Source organism: Anomalospiza imberbis, chromosome 8, assembly GCF_031753505.1.
Source record: "Anomalospiza imberbis isolate Cuckoo-Finch-1a 21T00152 chromosome 8, ASM3175350v1, whole genome shotgun sequence".
Classification (NCBI taxonomy): Eukaryota; Metazoa; Chordata; class Aves; order Passeriformes; family Viduidae; genus Anomalospiza; species Anomalospiza imberbis.
In genome coordinates this window covers 25,945,757-25,959,621 of record NC_089688.1, presented here as the reverse complement: position 1 = coordinate 25,959,621, position 13,865 = coordinate 25,945,757, and the positions used below count along the sequence as shown (strand labels likewise).

General features: G+C 47.2%; 1 protein-coding gene across 2 annotated transcripts in view; it reads right to left on the bottom strand.

The window, feature by feature from the left end:
- SHOC2 (SHOC2 leucine rich repeat scaffold protein) overlaps nucleotides 1-2,826 on the bottom strand; it is a 62,541-nt gene extending 59,715 nt beyond the window's left edge. The window contains exon 1 of one of the 2 annotated variants that reach the window (XM_068198031.1): nucleotides 2,667-2,826. The gene's annotated coding sequence lies outside the window, so the exon portion shown is untranslated. Of the gene's footprint in view, nucleotides 1-1,796; nucleotides 1,965-2,666 lie in introns of those variants that run through there. The other variant, XM_068198032.1, reaches the window with a different exon arrangement.
- Nucleotides 2,827-13,865: the final 11,039 nt, after the last annotated feature.

Below are 13,865 nucleotides of genomic sequence, written 5' to 3'. Positions count from 1 at the left end.
TTCCTGCACCCAGGAACAGCACAGATACCCCAAACCCAGGCGCCGAGGAGGGCAGGGGCAAGGTGGGCACCAGGGACAGCCTTCCCAGGGGCTGTGGTGGGACACGGGAAAGGACAACGCTGCCTTCCCCTCCCGCGCACAGAAATTTTCATCTTTCCTCAGACACGAAGGAGAACCTGCTCCTAGAGAGACATGGCTCCTTCCTAGCACCCACCCAAATTCTCCACAGTGGTATTTTGGAACCACTGAGGTCTCTTAAGGCAGTTTTATTTCCTTGCTACCATACTAAACCTTCCCAAAACAGAGCCTTGTTATTTACCGCGCTTCCTCAGCCTTGTCAAGAAGGGATCGCAGAATGTGATCCTTCTTTCAAACACGCAGAAGATGCTTTGACAGCCCTGATTCAATTACCATGCATGAGCACCGTGCCCACTCGCAAGCGCCTACATCCACCTATTTCACGGGTGCTGGACACAGCTGCCGGCTCGCACAGTGACAAGCCAGGACTGCCACACACACCTCCAGCAGGAACACGCTTTTCTAGAAAGCCACAGCCAAGTCACAATCAATCCAAGGGTTTCCTAAAAGGCACGCGCACAGCAGTGATCTTCCGAGCAATTAATTTCTGTGCATAGGCTAACAGCGCAGGAAGACAGCTGGAGAAAATATTCCTCGTCTGAAGGAATCCCTTCAATCACACAAAATTCCTGGAGGAGAATACACCCGTCAGTGTGATTTAAGTGTCAACTCAACAAAGGAACGCCCCTCCCAGCACCTCCTGCCTTACCGATATGCCACGCTGGAAAGGAAGAACTACACTGGGAACAGCAGCTGCTCACAACCAGAACTGTTCGTGGACCCTCCCTTGCCATCACCACAAACAAAAATGCTGAGGATTGTTTCTAGAAAGAGCAGATAGAGAGACCTGGAAGAAGACAGCATCCTCTTTGAGGATCCCTCAGTATTCCTCAAAGGAAGGCTGTGGACACAAGGAGAGCTTTGTCTGGAATCATCTTTGTGCATTATAAGGTTACACATAAAATTAGTTTTGCCTAATGTACATGGTTTGCCTCGCCACATGTACAGAAATGCTGATAGCCGACAAACAACCTAAAATTAAAGGAATATGGCTTCAAATTAGTAAAATTATCTCCCATTTTACTCATCCAGAGCAAAGAATAATTACATAGAAAACAAAATAGTGAAATCAAAAGCATTCAAGGGGAATTAAGATGATAAGGGTGTTACTAAAATTAAAATGTATGCACAGTAGTGTAATAACAAATTCATAAGATACTGTAAATCTTTCCCAAAATCAGACTAGGTTTATATCAAGATCACGATACAACATATGCCTGAAATATGGCTGTAAATAAGTGTGATTTAATTTGACCACCACCTACTTTAAGCCCTTGATTTTATAAACAGAAGTATATCATAATGACTAGTGATTTAAAAAAAAAAAAACACATTTTAGGAGGTAAACAGAACAATATACAAAGTCAAACATGCAAACAAGAAACAGCAGAAAATTAAGACCCTGAAGGTAATTACCAAAACTATCTTAGCTTCTATTCTGATAGTCAAGAAAATCCCCACCAAGTACTGCAGCAATGACAATACACACAATTACAACTCCTTGATCATTAATATTCTGCCACAAAAGTCTGCACATGTGCAGAACACAATGCTTCCACAGTCCCGTCTCAAAAACAGAACTTAAAAATTACCAGTACTACTTCAGCACTTCACCACTGTTTTCTCACACACTGCGACTTTTTATTCCACGTCCATACCTGCTCCTAAATAGGATGGACAAGTGAAGCAGCAACACAGTTTCACCAAACTTCAGTTCTGCTGAATTGCGGTGTAGCTCACGCCCAGTCGCAATTTTAGTCAACGCGGCCGTTCACCTTACTAAGGTTACTACAGCTTTTGAAGCTCTCCTAGGGAAAAACACGAACAACTCGGTGAAGACGCCTTCTACAGCCACAAATATACGCGGGAAGCTGTCACACCGCTTTTCTCTGTCACACCTCTCTATTTTAAATACCGGGAAAATCACCTGGCTAGACAGGAAGGCGACGACTTTTGAAACGAGGTTCTGTCTCTGTGGCTCCATCAGAGAGCTGCCACAATAAATACATCGCGTGAAACAGGAAAAGAGCCTCACGCCTATGCGAGAGGGTGGGGGACCGCAGTGACACGGGCAGAGGCAGCGGTAATCATTACCCGCACGCCGGTAATCATTACCCTGAGCGCCACTGCCACTACTCACACGCCAGCTCTCTTCAATTGCTCGCTGCCAGCTCCCGGCACCGAGAGCTGGCGGGGAGGAGGAGAGGTGAGGCAGTAAGACGGAGCTTCCTCCTTTCTTTTTGTTGTTATTGTTGTTGTTGTTGTTGTGGCGGTCGCTGCCATCGCCCGGCAGCCCCTCGGCCGAGCCCCGCGGGGGCGATGGCCGCCCCCGGCCCGGCCCGGCCCGGCCCGCCCCACCTGCGCCGGGCCCCGCGGACCGGGCGGGGCGGTCCCGCCGGGGCGGGCACGGGCTCCCCACCGGCGCCCCGGCCCTCCCCGCCTTTGTGCCCGCGGCCTCCCGCCGCCCGCGGCCGCGGCCCGCTGTCAGCCGCCGCCCGGCCGAGCCCCCCGGCCCGCCCGCCCCGTACCGTGCGGCTCCGCCATCCTCCCGCGGCGCGCTCGGCACCCGCTCCGCGCCCGGCCCTGCCCTGCCGGCCACCGTCTGTGCGCACCGAGCCGTCACGGGACCGCCCGCCCACGGCCCTCCCGCGGCTCTCGGGGCGGGCCCGCCGAGCGCGGACGCCGAGCGCTTCCAGGTTACGGCGGAAGCGCCGCGTTGCCTGTGGCGACCGCGGGAGCGGGGCCGTGCGGGGCCGTGCGGGGCCGTGCGGGGCCGGAGCCCGGCCCGGCTCCCCGCGGGGCTCGGGCAGGGCTCCCCTGCGCTGTCCCCGCGCCCATCGCGGGCCCCGTCACCGCGCGTGGGTGCCCGGCCCCGCACACCCCGCTGAAAGCTGCCGTCGTGCCAGCGCTGCCGGGATGTCCCCGGGTGCGGAGGGCAGCCCGTCGGCGGTCGGTGACCCACTGCAGTTCACTAAAGTGTTACAGCACACAGGAAGTGTTTTCCTGCCGTTCCGCAGCTGAATGGCGAGTTGGCCCCCAGCGCAGCCAGCATCGGGAATTCTGGAGGCAGGGGTTGGTGTGGAGCAGCTCTCCTCAGTGCTGGACGCTCAGGGCACAGCCAGCCGCTCTTGCTGCAAGGCGCCTTCAGCTGCTGGGACACCGCCAAAGACAGGGACACGGGCACAGCGACATTCCCGTGCCTCCTTTTTCGACAAAATCGGGACCATCCCCAGCTGGCAGCCACTGTAACCTCGGACCAATGTGCTGACTCTTCTTCCTGCAGCAGACATCTCAGCCTAAGCCCAACCAAGCTGCCTTTGCAAGGGATACCAGAAGGTGACAACCACACCTCTGTGTAGACAAATACACTCCAGTGTGACAGAGCACCTGCCATCAGTCGCCCTTTCATTTAGGATGGGCTTTAAAAGCAAGTTCTTTGACGACTTGTTGTAACAGATCTTTCAGTATTTTGCTGAGAAAGGTTTAGCTTTTTAATGCTAAGTTCTCAGGTGGTTGCAATCAGTTCCCCTTTCAAACCTAGATGGATTCTGCACTACAGTAGCATCTCAACTTTATAATTTCTAAAATACGTTCAAATTAATAGGTGTCTACTAATTGATCTCAGTACATGCTAGTCTGGACTGGTCCCACAGGTTCACGTTCAGCAGTTACTTCAGCAGAATCAAAACCATGAGTAAATTTGGGAGTCACATAAGATAGTCAGATCTGAGTATCTGCTATTTCCATCAGATTTTTTACAACTTTTGGCAATCATCTGGGCTGGTTTCAGTGAAACAAGGCTATTCACACTTAGTTATCAAATACCAAAATTCTGCCTTTGTATGGGTCTTTGGCAAACCAGACAGTCCAATGTGGTTATGTGGGCTTTTACTGATAAACGCTGGACAGCATTAAAAGCAGAGTTGGATTTTTGGCATGTTGGATCACAAGACAGAAACTAGTTGAAATTTCCTACAATTTCTTACACTAACTGGAGTTTATTTGCTGTTATTAATCAGTAAAACTTCGTTGTGGACAGTGCAGGATCCTCTACAAGACATGGAAATACACACTTTGCCTTGAGAGCTTGGAGTCTGAAAAACATGTTTCTTGTTCGACTTAATTGAACACAGTCATTTGCATTAAAAGACTGTAGTGTTGTAGGGAGGATCTGAATGTTTGTCGTGTACCTTTACATTTCTCAGGCCCTTTGTGTGCAAAGAGTCACTGCCCAGTTGCCTTAGCATTGAAATATGTATGTGTGCTACATCTACTCTGGTTCTGTTAGAGAGTCTACTTCTGTTTCCACTCACTTTGCTTAAAAAAATATTATTTGAAATCTAAATAAATGTTACTTTATACTCAAAACCCCTGATTTGTTCTGAAAAGCTGATATAAAGCAGAGCAGGACAATTGTCACAAGAGATAAATCAGCCAAGAAATTTACACTGCTATCTCCACCCTTCTGCTGCAAATCCTTAAATGTGTCATATGAGATTAGACTGATACTACGGCAATACTTGTGCCAACAATCAGAACTAACAGACATTTTTGCAAAGGCAGAATTCATGCATGAAAGATTTGTTTTTAATCTGCCCAAATGGAGTAGGTAATTTTATACCCTCCTACTGGATGCTGGAAAGCTCAGCTCCAACCTACTCCCAGTCTCCATCAGCAATGTTTGTCCCCAGATCTCATTGGCAGAGACCTATCCCCGAGCAGAGGGTGAATGTAAGAGTTCACAATCCTTACAAGTATTAGTGAAGGGTCTCTCACGATCAGGAGACTGTTGCCCCAGAAGCTCCACAGGACTGTACAAGGACCTTGAATTATTGCCATCCACACAGAAACGAGCAGGAGGAGAAATATAATTAAAGAGCATTTCATAACCTACATGGTTCTGAATTAAGATTTCACTGGCAATTTCGTTTGGACATTGCCTAACTTTTAAAGGCTTGGCTTTGCAACATTCATAATGTTCCTGTAACACCTGTAGCGTTTCCTGTGCTGCTGAAAAGGACAGCTGTTGGTGCAGGATCACACAGCACCACAGCACCTCCATGGGCCAGCAGCTGTGTGTCCCCACCCTTGTGTGTCCAGCACAGACTTCTACCCCTTTTACTGAAAGAGAAACAGCAGCAGTGGCTGTTATCCTCCATCCAGACCAGCAGCAGAGGGGGATGAGTGTTGGAATTTGGATTATTCAGTGGATTCATAAGACCATTCCTAAGGCTATTTAGTATTTACACAGTTGTTTCAAGCATGTTTCTACAAAACAGTGTGATTTATTAGGAGCTAGCTCTTACACAATGAACTAAAATAAAGCAATTAATTAGTTAAGCTTGCTTAAGCCAACCACAAGATCAATCTAGCAACTTCAGAATCATCTTTGACCAAATTCAGATACCTCTGATATATAGTCCCACTTGCCTTTTTTTAATTTAGTGGCTGCCAGACTAATGAATTGACCCTTTCTCCCTCGGTCATGTGGCCTTTTCACTACCTTCTCCCAACTGTAAAATTTTTGTCATCCAACTACCCGAAAGCCTGCTCTCCTCCCCCAGGCAGGCAGCTGCTGCTGCCTCGGCCAAGGACACTCAGCTCCAGTGGTTTCTGTGCTGCTGCTGGGGCAGACAGCACAAGAGGCAAATTCTTTGCTGGCTGAGCCAACATGAAGACCAGCCTCGGGGAAGCTCTGTTCCACTTCCAGCTCTGCAAGTCAGCAAGCAGAGCCCGTGGTGCCCCTTTCCACCCACACAGCCCCTGCTCTGGCCCATGTGGGGCTGCTTCCCACAGCTCTCCCCTGCTACTCCGTTCCCTCCCTGCTGCCTGTGCCCAACCTCCACTCTCAGACTTGGATCACCTGTTCCTTCCCCAGACTGTCCCTCCTTTCTTAATCTCCAACAGGGCCTCCAACTTTGGTTCCCCATGCCAGGTCCTAGTCCAGTCTCTTGTCTGATTTTTCATGTCACTGCCTATCCCCCTGACTTTCTACTTGCTTCCTTCTTTCCTTGTGCTGAAGTTCTGTTGTGTCTTCTCTCTGCCAGTTCCTTGCCAAGGAGTCTCAACATAAAACTCTAATTCCCAATTGTTCTCTCTTTCTTCCTGTATCTCAACCTCCCACTATCATGTCTCAAATCTCAAATTTCACACTAGGTTTTACCTTCCTCTCATCTACACCTCAATTTATCTAGACCTTCCTGTCACATCCTTTTCCTTTCCCTTGTATTGTCAGTTTACCAGAAGTTTGGCTTCAGTCTCTTGGCCCAGGTTGCAAGGGGTTTAGTTATTCTGGGGGATAGAAGCATGTTTTGAAGGCTGATGGCACAACAAATCTTAATCTTGTGAGCATCATACTCATAATGGAAATAGTGTTTGCCTTTGTCATTCTTTTCTGTCTTGCCTTCGAATGGCACCTTGGCTCCACTGCCATTAGTATGAGTAGACAAAAACTGGACCACTTGGTGGAAGGGGGGAGAGGAGGACACAGAAACCAAGCCTGGAGGATGCACATGGAGAATCAGAGCCCTTGTCAATGTCTAGAAGCTGATACTCAATGCACTGACACCAAGCTCTGTTCCATTGAAATCAGACTCTGACCCCCCAGAGAAAAAGCTTCTGTGTGGGGCAAGATGCCTTTGCAATGCAAAGAAGGATGCAAAGAGGGGAACCTCAAAATGTGGTTCTCTGTTGAAAAACTAGAGTACAGTAAGATGTTGCTATTTTCACTGTCACCTCCTTTTATATATTTAGAGCCAGGTCTGCTTACTTGAATGACAACAAGTTATTTTTGCTTTTTTTCTCCAATTGTTTTTACAAAGCAAATGTACGATAAAAGGACAGAATACCTATGTTCTCAAAAACAAGCAGCACGATTTAGGATTTTAGAATTACCACGTAAAAACTAGTTCTGGTCCTGCCAGCTTCTACTTTCAACTCATTAGCCACCTATCCTTGTCTGTTAGCAATTTTTAAAAAAGGCTTCCTAGGTCTTACAAGAGCTCTTCCAGGTGGAAAGACAGGACATATCAGCACTAAAGCAGCACATCCAGAATGTTATGCATGAAGTTATTTTCTTATTTACCTGTATGAACACAAACTTTTTCCAGAATGTGCTGTGTCCTAACTGCCCCAAGGCCAGCAGTTCTTCACTTTGTTTAGTGCAAGGGAAAACTGCAAATCCAGCAGGCTATCAAGCAAGCTAATCTTCAATTATACAAACGGAGAGTCAACCAGTTTAACCAATTTATCTTTCAAAGTCAACACAACAAACAACAGAAACAAGCAAGAGCTTTTTCATTCACAACAGACAATAAACTGTATTTTTTTAGTGTAGCTATTCTAGACAGGATAGTAACAGCTGTCAGAAACTCTTACTTTCCTCTGCAGTGAAAGACAGGGCAAATTAAAGGCTTCAGTTGCCTGTACTTTGAAAGAGGAGAAAGGCCAGAATGAAAACTCAGTTAAACTGAAACATATGCTGATTATTCCAGCTCCAGTCAGGACAACCATGAAGAAACCAACCTTTCTTGATTTAATTTTCTTTTCTGGTACTTGCAAATCCATTTCTGACATCCCAAGGTAACTTAAAAGGACAAAACAGGATCCAACAGGACGCCCAGTGCTCTGGTAGCCAAGCTTCACTTAGCTTTGGTCTGCAGCACCTGAATTTCAGTAGGTAGTGTGCCTTCCAAGGACTAACCACATCCAGGTTTAGTATAACTCCCACAACTAAGGGGCAAGAGGGGATGAGTATTCTCAAAAGTGAGTTTAAATCTACAGAGGTTGAGCTTCCTCTGTAGTCAGTAAGATAAGCCCAGTGCTTAGGCACTCTGAATCACATTCTGAAGAAATCACTTTTTCCATTGACCTCATGCAGACCCTGGGGAGTTGAGCTTTCCAAGGGAAAAGCCACTTCCTCCCCAGGAAAGTGCATTCAAGTCTAAGTGGCCCTGGGTTCACCAGCTTTTCACATGCCTCACGAGCTGCTCGAGTGCTGTAGGTCTGTGCCTGCAGGTGGTACAAGGCATCTTCTACCATTGTACCTGTTTCCCTTGGCTCTCATGGCAGTCTTCTAAAAGTGGCTGGCACCAGTACTGTGGTGTGGTGTGGTGTGGCTCAGATTTCATTTACCCTGCATGTTGTTTCATGCCTCCAGAGATCTGTGGAGATTAGTACCAGGCTGACTGGAATGGCACGGTGGGTAGGAATGCGAGGGCAGCCCAAGTTTTTCTCTGCTGAACTTCATACAAGGGCATATCCTGACTCCATTCCACATGAAAGAGGGAGGAGGCTTCCACCTCCCTGCTGTCCTCTCTGATCTTCCAGTTCTCAGCAGCCACAACAGAGTGGCAGTGAAGCCCCTCCTTCTGAGACAGAGCCTGACCACAACCCCTTCTTAACTGTATCATTTCAGCTGATAAAGGTGTGAAGCCGAAGGAAGGAGGCTCCTGCAGTAGCCAAGAAAGGGGAAAGGTCTCTGGCAGTGGTGGCTCCAGGAAGGCAGAACAACTTTATTACAGGCTTTTTTGAGATTGCTGTAAACAACTCACCTGTGTCCTAAAAGTGGCTGGGAGTGGCAGCACGTCCATGCTGAGCTGTGTGAAACGGCTGCCCCTGCCCAGGCACGTATCACTGCCAGCAGGTTAACCTAGGCCACAGGCACAAGCAGTTTTCCTTGGAATTACAGCTTCTCACTGCTGCAAGCTCTGCTGCCTGAAATGTGGAAGAAGATGAAGATCAGCTGAACAGGGGAGTCTCCAGGAAGACAAATATACAAACACAACCCTCGTTCACATCCTCACAATCAGAAAAATATTCCTTAAGAGTGACCCAGGAAGAAGCAGTTGAGTTTGAATAAAATATTTGCCTGTTCTTAATAGCTGCAGCTCTGCTATTTTCTCTTCCTCTTCAGAGTGCCAGCAGGGATTGAGTGCTGGAGCCAGGGATGTATTTCCTGAAGGGTGACAAATAGCAATAAAGCCTAAAGTCAATTCCACTCTGAAATTCTTACATAAATTGCTCCTTCCTGAAGAAAAGAGACGGATGAAAAGTAAAATCAGAAAGCAGTATGAAAAAAGTTCAGTTACAGGAAGTGAAAAGAACAACCCCAAAAATTGGTCAGGGAGCCAGGCATTACAGGGAGTACACCTGTAAAGGGAGGTTTCAGCTGAGGATTTCTGAATGAAACCATGAAAATTAAATCATTCAGGTGCAGATAGATCTTCCAAAAGGACACCGTGAAACTCCTTCTGCCCAGAGCCATGAAAATTAGAGCAGAGTGAGTGCCAGCAACCCTAGCATTTATTATTATTGTGGTAGTGCACCAGAGCCTTGATCTTTGTGTGGGGGGCTGTACAAGAAGGGTGTTCGGATTCAGAGGCTGAAAGCCAAGTGTAAGACCAGAAAAACGACACATATTTGTCACAGGCACAGGGAGCATGAGAAAAGAAAAGCAGTCAGAGTGCTGCCAGGTTTTTTTATAGTCCATACAGACAAGGAGAGCGTCAGAGCTCAGAAAGATTATTTTTCAACACACATTAGTAAGAGTCTGGTTGCAAGGGAGGGAGGAAGCACAGAGATGTTTGAAATGGCAGCAGGTAGGCAGTGGAACTGGTCATCACAAGCCAATCTTGGGAAAAGAGCTGATATCCCAGTAATACCCTGGAACAGTTGAACAGGGATGGGCTGGGGAAAGATGGATCTTGAAGAGGAAAGAGCAACACAGAGCAAAGGGCTAAGAACAGTCCTGCATTGTGAGGACAAGGGCTTGGTTATCCAAGAGTTTTCTTTCCCTCTCTTGTTTCTCAGGGGGAGGAGCGGTGTTTCAAGGGAGAATAATACAATCATTTCACTGTGTTGAGAGATTTATGGTTTGACTTTACCATGTGTTAAAATATTGATTCTCTTTCTAACATATGCTTGAGATATTGACAACAGTTTTTTTCTATATAGAAGACTGACTTCTGCAAAAAAAAGGTGGGACTTCATGGTAGGATGCAGTGAGGATGGGTAAAAACAAAATGATGTAAGAGAAGCACAAGTCTCGAATTTCTTCCACTCAATTAAATAAAGATAGCAAGAGAGACACTGAGCAGTGTGTGGCGGTGAGAAGCTGGAATAATTAAACAATAATCTGACAGACGGTGCACTTACGGGCAATTACAGCAAGCCTCTGCTGGCACTCCAGGGCACGAGGCCAAAGACTTAAGCGATTCAAACCACACAAGTGGAGCAGTAACCTCCTAGAAATGCCAGTGTAGAGCATTTGGCTTAGGAGCCCAGATTGGGATTTACATGGAGCCAGGTCTCTGCACTTACCAGGTGTTAGCAGGAGGAGGAGCCTGTCAAAAAGCTGTTTCTGTGTCCCTTGGATAATGCATTTCCAGGCACGTCTCCTTGCCTTTTGCATACAGCTTGAGTATCTGTATCAAACTGCATCAAACTAACAACAAACTTAAAGTATATTCAGAAAGCTCAACTAAAAAAAATCATTTGTCTGTCAACTTCCTTTCAAAAACAAGGACTGGGTTGAACACCAAGCGATCAAGCTTCAGGCTCTGAAGGCATTTGGGATTCCCGCAGGGAGCCACGCCAGGCTTTCTGTTCCTTGCCTCACCCCACCCACTAAACCAAACCACCTTCCTCCTCCTCCTCTCTCTGAAGTTGGGCTCTGTGTCCCATGGCACCACTCAGCAGCTTCAAGGACAATGGCATGAAATCTGCAGGTGTGTTTCTGAAAGCACCGGGATGCATTGTTCACCAAATGCTGCCACACTACATTTCTGATCTCGTCAGCACACAGAGAGGTGAAACAAGCTCTAGAATTTTAGAAAAGAAGAAAAAAGCGAGAGAACCAAGTGGAAAGCAAACACAGATCAGGTGCTGTTAAAAGCTTCTTAAATTGTCAACAAAGTATTTACTTAAACTCAGAACAGAAAGTCACCTTCAAGATGGGTAGTTCTCATCAAAGTGGCTTTATTTTTAAACACTCCATGTCTGGAGCTGCATGATTATACAGGACTCTGAACCATATTTTTGCTTTTAAAAGTAAGGACTTGATTCCAGACTTTCTTGTCATATGGAAAACATGGACTTGAAAGGCTTTTAAAGCAGAAGGAAAATAAAAAGCATTTAAAATGTATTAAAGACAAAACCCAAGCCTCATAAACAAATGGGACTGGCAACATTGCTTCACCTAAATGCTTTTTTTCTTCCACTTAGTAGGAGATGTTTCTCAAGACTTGAAATAAGTGTTGTTTTGTATCTGCAGGGCTTTCAGCAAAGTGGCTGCCAAATTATGAAACCCTCTGGATTCCAGCAATGCACATCTCTGCTGTCTGCTGCACTCAGAGTATCTGGGAACAGGAGGAGGAAAACAAGCTTATCATTTATAAAATTATTGCTGGTTTTGTGGCTGTGAGGCTCTCTGCAGTGCACAAGAATAACTTGTTTGTGGCATCAGTAAAATAAGGATGTGCAACCTAGAGCACGTTGTCCTCTCCATGGATACCACACTTAGGCTTTCTCAAATAACACTGGGTTTCATCCTGAGGTCGAGCCTCAGGACTCTGGGAAGCTTCATGCCATGGGGACACAACTTGAGACCTGGGCACAAGGACAGTCTTGTTCTGACTTCTTCAGCCCTGTGGAATGACACCAAGATAATGCACTGACTCAGCACAGTCCCACTGCAAGTGCACGGTGCTTTTCCCAGATGGAAGGGTTTTGGCAAAAGCTTCCTAGCTATTCCTGGCAACTGGAATGGCCCGTGAGAGAAATGAATGGGTGCTTGAGCACAGGTCAACCCCAGAGGCCAAAAAGGTCAAAAAATGGGGTATAACCACGAATAAACACCAGCCTTACTCAAAACTAAACCCAGTCCTGTTTTTAAGGCACTTTGAAAAGTAGGATATTAAGCTGCATGCCCATGCCTCCCTCCTCTCGCTCATCCAGACTTCCCAGTCATGAAGGTGGTAACTATGATTTTTTTTCCAGGAAAGGAAAAAAAGGAAGGAGGTGTCTTAAAAACAGACTTACTAGAAACTGTTGAAAACAACCTCCACAATCACGCCTGTCCCAGTGCTATCAGCTTCCTAGATAGGCTGCCAAGCTGGCATTTGAGTAGCTAAGAAAATGGATCTAGTACAGGATGCCAGACTTCTCAGTCACTAAAATGCTCAAGCAACAAACTGAGCTGACCATTGTTTCTTATCACCAAGCAAACAAACCCTGTTGGCAGGAAAACTGCTTTTGGAAAGTGATTCCCTGCACAACTGAGATGGGCTCCAAATGCAAGTGTTCACATAATGCTGGACTCCAGGGGGCCATTGGCACTGTGAAGGACACTGGCGGAAAAACCTGGCCTACAATTTCAACATCTTGCTTTCAGCTCATTTCTGTTGCTCGGCAGGCCATATTTGTTACCACAGGAATAACTCCTGCTTTCACAGTGCAAAATTTTCAGTCATAACTGGGTATCTTTTATGTTCATTTTTAGCCATGGCCATATCGAAGATGCTGGATCGGTTCTTACAAACAAACTGACAAACAACTACAAATTACTGATTTGCAAATTGCATGTTTAAAATGTTTAAAATGCCCTGGTCTAAAAACATCCATCATAAAGCAGTGCCTTGTCCTTTCCCTTCCAGTCAGCACAAAATACTGATTAGCACATGGAAAAGCACATCAGACAAAGGAACTTTTCTCACCGAAATCGGTGGGAATGCTTCTGAGCACTTCAAAGGGTAGAGAAGGATGTCCCCAGCAAGCACATCCACATTTTACAGCCCACCAACGCTGATATTCTGACCTGAAAGTGGAATATGTGAGTAAGGCCAAAAAGGGCCGTGTTCTGTGCTGCCCGGGAGCAGCCCAGGAGTTACCTTTGGCCAGCTCCACAAAAGGCGGGGAGGAGAAGCGCCGCTCTCACGCTCTGTGGGGTCTGCTGGCCCCCAGCCCAGCATCAGGAGAGGCTTCCAGAGAGGTGGAACCGGGCTACCTGAGGGATTGTCAGCCTACTGCTCTAGGTTGCTTAGAGGAAGAAGGAAATAGTTCTGGAACAATGCAGACAGAGGCTTTAAATAACTGTCAGAGAGGTGCTGCTTACTGGAAGTTAAAAGTTTTATCACTACTCTCCCAACAAACCTTGGATCCCACAGTTGACAGGTCCCACCTGAGCTAGCAGAGGGACGGAAGCATGCAGACAGCCACCACCGAGGCAGAATGGAAAACAACTATTAGCAAAGATCATTTCCCCCCTCATTTTAGCAATCCACGGCCATCCCTGTGCATTGCAAGAAGCCAGATCTCAATCCCGGAACACTGAAAGGAGCGTCCCTGCCTGCCAAGCCAGGTTAGTAGGATTACCAGCCTGAGCTGCCAATCCCCAGGCACACAGGGTGTGCAGGACACACAGGCAAGCTCATTAGCAAGCTCTAAAATTACAACACATCCCGGAGCCGGGGCTTGCTGGGGCATGGCCGAGGCGCAGGACAGGTGAATCCCTCTGCGCCCCTCCCGGTCACACGCGGCTCCCCGCGGGGGTTTCCCAGGGAAGCCGCTCCCGGTGGCAAAGATCCTGCAAACGGCGGACCCCGTGGGGGATCCTGGTGCACTGGCCCATCAGGTCCGGCAACATTTGAGCTCTCAGTGTTTAGACAGACAGCGGCTTTTACTGCTGTTTACATGTCAAACAGCAGCGTGATTCACTGCGCGAATCTCGA